The sequence below is a fragment of the Palaemon carinicauda genome, chromosome 26, assembly GCF_036898095.1.
Source record: "Palaemon carinicauda isolate YSFRI2023 chromosome 26, ASM3689809v2, whole genome shotgun sequence".
Classification (NCBI taxonomy): domain Eukaryota; kingdom Metazoa; phylum Arthropoda; class Malacostraca; order Decapoda; family Palaemonidae; genus Palaemon; species Palaemon carinicauda.
The window spans coordinates 60,535,515-60,543,014 of NC_090750.1; positions in this window are offsets into that span (position 1 = coordinate 60,535,515).

Genomic DNA, 7,500 nt, shown 5'->3' on the forward strand with positions numbered 1-7,500 from the left:
CAAGGTCAGACTAATTTTCAGAATGTGCAGAGCAAAGAAAATACCACATAATTAACTCCAGTGGTGAAGAGAGTGATGTTGGGTCATCTAAATCAATATCAGTAGTGTTAAATAATTCATTTAATGTTTTATCAGATCATTGTGAAGCAATAGATTTTCCTACGAAACACACGACCGAATCAAATAAATTAGTGCATGCTCCCATAGATTTGCAAAAAATTCACACAATAATAAGTCAAAATGAGTTACGACCAACATTATATGCTGTAAATTTAGAACACCGATCTTTTACATTATTTTTTGACTCTGGTAGTCCACGTAATATCAAGGATTTGAATGAATGAATGATTTAAAGTTTTCAGGCATCCTGACATCTCAAGGATTTGAGGACACATCATTTGTTGTTTCGAACTTCCCTATAGAGAAGTCCCAGAGTAAGGCTCTCGGGTATAGGAAATAATGAATTAAATGTAATAGGCGTAACTCATGTTCAGTTCAAGGTCGGTAAGCGCACGTTTGCCGATACCTTTGTTGTTGTACAAAACATTGATATGTATCCAGCTGTAATTATAGGATATCCGTCTATGGGTAATCAAAACATTATCTTAGCCCCTGCCAAGCACGGCGTGTATATCAAAGGAAAAGTCTTCTAATACATTAAAATCAGTTTTGGATAAAAAGGAGACGACAAATAAAACAGTGACGTACGTTGAAGAACCAATAACTTGTCTCACTTATAAAGAAATAATATATGCGACCCAACAGAATTCTCGTTCACCCGTAATATCATCTTGCACGCAATCTATCGAGCCGAACATACCTTCGAATTTAATAGTGCAAATAAAGAAAACGTTACCGGGATCTGAAATATTAATCCATTCCGACACTTTGAAAACTAACGGATTGTCCGTCACACAAGCTATTTATACAGTAGGCTCACATCAACAATATAATATTGAAGTCTGTAATCATTTAAATACCGCTTTAGTAATTCACAAAAATCAACATATCTTGGATGTAGAAGTTTATAAACATCGTATTCTTACCGTTGCTGAAATCAGTCACACTCAATCAGTTGCGAATGAATCCCTTTTGCAATCTATTAAAAAATAAAATCAATAAAGACATTCAAGACGAAGAAATTCAGGAGAAATTTTTTGAACTTTTAACTGAATATCATGATGTCTTTTCCACTACGGATGGATCCTTAGGAAGACAGATGTCATAGAACATCAAATAAGGTTGAAGGACAAGCAGAAAATTATTCATGTACCCTCGTACAGACTCTCTATGAAATTCCAGAATGAGATAAATGATGAAGTAGGTAAAATGCTAGAAGAAGGAGTCATTAGGAAATCGAACAGCCCTTATAATTTTCATTAATAGTTGTACCGAAAAAAGATCGAACATGCCGTATCTGCGTAGTTTTCTGTCGCTTGAATGAGGAAACGATCACTGATCGATTCCCAGTGCCATGTACTGACGATATTTTATCTTTGTTAGGTCATAATAAATATTTTACCAGTTTGGACTTACTTAAAGGCTTTCACCAGATATCACTAGAAGAAAATAGTATCCCATACACAGCCTTCAGCACAGCCAGGGGACATTATGAATTTTTATGTATTCCCTTTGGTTTACGTTGTGCTCCCATAACATTTACAAGAATGATTAACATAGTGTTTGGAGACCTGCTAAGGGATATATTGCATGCGTATATGGACGACCTTGTAATCATTTCCAATACCTTAGAAGAACATCTACGTAAACTAGAACTAGTACTACAGAGACTAAGACAACATAACTTAAGGGTAAAGCCAAGGTCTTAAAGTAGTCCATGATAAGGTGTCAGCTATCCGTAACTTCCTATACCTACTAATGTCCAGGGAATACAGCAATTTCTGGGGTGTAGTGGATATTACAGGCATTTTATACGCAATTATTCAATAATAGCCGCTCCCCTAACTGATCTTACGAAGAAGGACGTAGATTTCATATGGTCTGAGCAGCATCAACAGGTGTTTAATACCTTGAAAGATGAACTGTGTAGTTCTCCTATCTTAAAATTTCCTGACTTCGGTAAGGAATTCTTTATTGCAACAGACGCCTCAGACTTAGGAGTAGGTGGGGTATTGCTTCAGCAATATGAAAAACAATTTTTCCCGATAGCTTTTTATTCTCGAAAACTGAGAACTTCCGAAAGTAAGTATGCAGTAATAGACAAGGAAGGGCTAGCTATTGTTAATTCACTAGTGCATTTTAAGTTCATAATATACGGTTATCGCGTTAAGGTTCTTACTGATCATAAACACTAACCGACTTCTTTAAAGGCTTCAGTCACAGCCCCAAACGAACTTGGTGGCATTTGATCATTCAAGGACTTTGGCGCGAGAATCGGGTATTTACCAGGGAAAGCAAATATCATTGCTGATGCATTATCACGCAACCCCGTGTCATCTTGTACGGAGCCTTTAGCTGAATTAATAGATATATTAATATCCATGCCTATTGTTAAAACTATATTTTGAACAAGAAGATCTGGGCTGGAGTGCTGAATTATTACAGACTGAGCAAAGAAAAGATCAGAAATTAGAAAAAAATTATAAATGCTTTGGAAGGAAATCGTCAGGAAAGGGAATATATAAATCATACGCAGCAGAATTATATAATCAAAGACAATATTCTATGTAGATCCGTGACAAGGAAAACCTGCAATACATCACATGTGACTAACGACCAGGTAGTGGTACCAATCTCACTTATATCCACTGTCCTAAATTGGTTGCATGCAAACCCCATTGCATGGACACCCGGGGTTCTCCATAATGTCACAGAAAGCCAAATCATTGTTTTATTGGCATACGATGCTTACAGATATAAAAAAAACACATAGCTAATTGTCGCACTTGTCAGGAAAACAAAGGGCACACGAAAACACGTGTCAGCCTAGGGGCTTATCCCGTGCCCAATTAACCCTTTGAAAGGATACATTTAGATTTATTACCAGGATTTTACGAGTCAGACAGAGGAAATAAGCACCTCTTAGTAATTGTAGATGCTTTTACTCGATATACAGAACTAATAGCGGTTCAAATTAAAACTGTGATTGAATGCGCTAGGAAGTTTTACGAGTGTTACATTTGTAAACATGGAATTCCACACATGATAATCTCAGACTCGGGTGGAGAATTTAATAATCACTTCCTTACCTCAGTGTGTGAATTCCTTAGCATAAAGAAAATCAATACTATGATCTATCACCCAGAGTCGAATGGGCTAGTGGAAAGAGCGAATTGGTAGGTTTTAAGCATATTAAGATTAACACTAGGGGGATCAGACCCCAACTGGGATATTGCAATACCTGCGGTACTAAGTACTCTGAATCACTCATATCATATATCAATTAAAATGTCGCCGCACGAGGCATTGCATGCTATCCCAGTTAAAACGCCTTTCTATGTATTAACGCCTACAACTAATCTATCAAATACTTTAAAAGAATGTAAAAAATGCAAGCAAAAGTAATTTTGATATCCTTCGAAAGAATTTAGAAGAATCACAAATCATAATGAAAAGGAATCATGATAAAATAGCGAAGCCAACTAAAACATATACCGTAGGTGATAATGTATACATACAGGTAAATGTACGTAAAGGACTCAATTATAAACTAACACCTAAGTTTGAAGGCCCATTTAGCATTTTGGAAACATTAACGGCCAATAGATTTAGAATTCAAAACTTATCCAAGCCCACTGATGAAAGAATTGTACCATTGGCTCACATAAGAAATTAAAATAAGAGAGAAGGAAGTGAGGGAATTTTTTTTTTATTCTTTATATAAGGAAATTTATATATTACCATTTTTTTCTTCTTAATACAGGAGTAATTACATATGTTTTTCTCATTACAGGTTTCCAAGATGAAGTTTTTATTGTTAGGAGTGATATTGTTAGCTCAGACTTTTTCTCGTGTGGGAAGAGCTCTAAAAATAAAAGTATAGATTTTAAATATGGCACTATAGTTGAAAGACAAGAAGACGTTTTTATTACATCAAGTAACGTAGTTGTTGAAGTACGCATGCAAGCAATTTTTCTCCCAGAGAATGACATCACTAGCTTAAAGAGTGCCATTTCAAGGTTTGCTGTTTCATTAAATGAAATGCATAGAAGACACTTTCCTTTTAATACAGAGAGTTCGATTGCATCGACACTAAAAGTTGCAGAGATGCTATCCGACGATTTGCAAAATAAGACTTATAAGGCAGAATCTTTGGCTCGTGACCTTTTGATGCGGACAGTAAGAAACGATAACCTTGAAATACGTAACCCGTTTATTTTTGCTGCACTAAACATCTTTGGTTCTGTTGCAAGTTTAGGCTTAGGGATTTCCAATCGTCTTAAGATTAGTAATCAAAATAAGAAAATTGAGTTTTTGACTCATGAAAATGAATTGATTTTATCAGAACTAAGGAATCAGTTAGCTTCAATCAATCAAATTATGAGTTTGGTGAACGAACATTCTAGTAATATCAGTCAGATTATGGAAGTACAAGATTTGTTGGCAACGTTAACGTATTATGATTCAAAAATAGATCATATCTAAAATAGAATTGCACATTTCATTGAGAAATCAAAAGACTATGTGGAAGCTATTACGTTAGCGACTAAAGGTGTACTGTCACCGCATTTGTTGCCGATAAGAGACTTAATGTTAATTGTGGAGAACGGACGGGAGAAATTTGGTTATATTCCTTTGTTAGATGCACGTAGGTTAGAATTTTATTACAGCCTAATTACAGTAAGCATTGAAAATCACAGGATTATGATTACAATTCCCTTTGATTCTTCCGATGCCTGGCAATCTTACAGGATATCACCATTTCCGATTTTCATGACGAATCACTCAAACCCAGTAATATCCAGTTTGACAGGACACTATTAATTTCCCAAGACAAGGAAACATATACGGTCATTAATGACTTAAATCAATTAACTCACTGTTCAGACGCAATGAATAAAAAAATGTGTACAGCTGACTCCTTTGAATTCAATAAAATCTCTCCCATACACATGAAAATTGTCTGAAAAAACTTTATCCCTTTGACGATAATAAGTTCATTTGCAGACTGAACAACGGCTCGTGGATACGATAAGACAAGGCCGGCTTCAATGTATCATGCCCGGTCGGATCCACGTCCTATTCCCAAATCTTCGTTGCAGCAGATGGTTGTATCGGGACGTCCACGAATTACACGGTCCGAGGAATCAAGACTATCATCAGAGAACGGGCCTACTTCGCGAACCTCATATGGTCGACTACAATTCCATCTTTACCTCTCCCATACAATGCACGAGTGGCTAAGCGGTTGATGAAATTAACCGAGATGGACCACCCGACACCGACTTATGCGGACCTTCGTTTCTATGTGTTACTAGCAGCAATCAGCGTTACGGTGATGATATCTATCGCCGTTAACAATTTTTTTTTGGCATAAGTTAAGAAATAATAAGTTGGAGATCAAAGAGAACGTTTTGCCATGTCCAGACAAAACTCCTATTTTATTTCAATTTAAAGCTGTTTGAGGTTGGCCAATTCATTCACTCAAAGGAGTACAATTGTCTTGGAAAAGTGATGTGCACGAAAAGCAGTTAGTACGCTAGTAATATGTAGTTGAAGAGACTCTTGAACATTTGTATTTTAAAAAACATTTTAAAAACCTTTTAAAACCATTTAAAATATAAATCATTTTTTGGCCATCTAATAAAATATATAAACCCTAAATGTTAAAATAAAGAATCTATGGGCATATAAGATATATAAGCCCTATACATAAAAATAATATATATATATATATATATATATATATATAAAACCATGGTGCATGTACGTACCAGGAATTCGTGTTTGTGCACTGAAATTATATCTTTACCAAGGTAACAAATATTCTTTATTAGTTACCGTATTATAATAATCTTTATTTTTGACAAAGGTAACAACTATTCTTTAACAAGTTACCGAATCATACGTATATCAGTATCTTTTTTTTTTATTGGTACCATATAATCGTTTGCTAGCAATGTACCATATATATGATCTGTATTTACCATGCAATTTTTCTTTTTGATTTGACAATATCTGTTAAGTATGAAAATACGAAATATACGATTAAGTCCTGACTAGTTTTGTGATACTTCTTCAGAGAACTGATCAGTCCTCTGAAGTATCACGAAACAAGTCAGGACTTAATCGTATATCTTGTATTTTCATTTTCTCTGTGGTTCTTCTGCATCTGAGCATCACGTTTTCTTGTGATTTTTACGCATATATATATATATATATATATACACACATATATATATATATATATATACATATATATATATATATATATATACATATATATATATATATATACATATATATATATATATATATATACATATATATATATATATATATATGTAGATATATATATATATATATATATGTAGATATATATATATATATATATATGTAGATATATATATATATATATATATATGTAGATATATATATATATATATACATATATATATATGCACACAATCACACACAAACACACACATATATATATATATATATATATGTATATATATACATATATATATATATATATATATATGTATATATATATACATAGATATATATATATATATTATATATATATATATATATATATGTATATACATCATCATACATATACCAAAGGCACTTCCCCCAATTTTGGGTGGTAGCCGACATCAACAAATGAAACAAAACAAAAAAGGGGACCTCTACTCTCTACACTCCTCCAGCCTAACCAGGGACTCTACCGAGTTCAGCTGGTACTGCTAGGGTGCCACAGCCCAACCTCCCACATTATCCACCACAGATGAAGCTTCATAATGCTGAATCCCCTACTGCTGCTACCTCCGCGGTCATCTAAGGCACCGGAGGAAGCAGCAGGGCCTACTGGAACTGCGTACCAATCGCTCGCCATTCATTCCTTTTTCTAGCACGCTCTCTTGCCTCTCTCACATCTATCCTCCTATCACCCAGAGCTTTCTTCACACCATCCATCCACCCAAACCTTGGCTTTCCTCTTGTACGTCTCCCATCAACTCTTGCATTCATCACCTTCTTTAGCAGACAGCCATTTTCCATTCTCTCAACATGGCCAAACCACCTCAACACATTCATATCCACTCTAGCTGCTAACTCATTTCTTACACCCATTCTCACCCTCACCACTTCGTAACCCTATCTACTCGAAATACACCGGCCATACTCCTTAGACACTTCATCTCAAACACATTCAATTTCTGTCTCTACATCACTTTCATTCCCCACAACTCCGATTCATACATCACAGTTGGTACAATCACTTTCTCATATAGAACTCTCTTTACATTCATGCCCAACCCTCTATTTTTTACTACTCCCTTAACTGACCCCAACACTTTGCAACCTTCATTCACT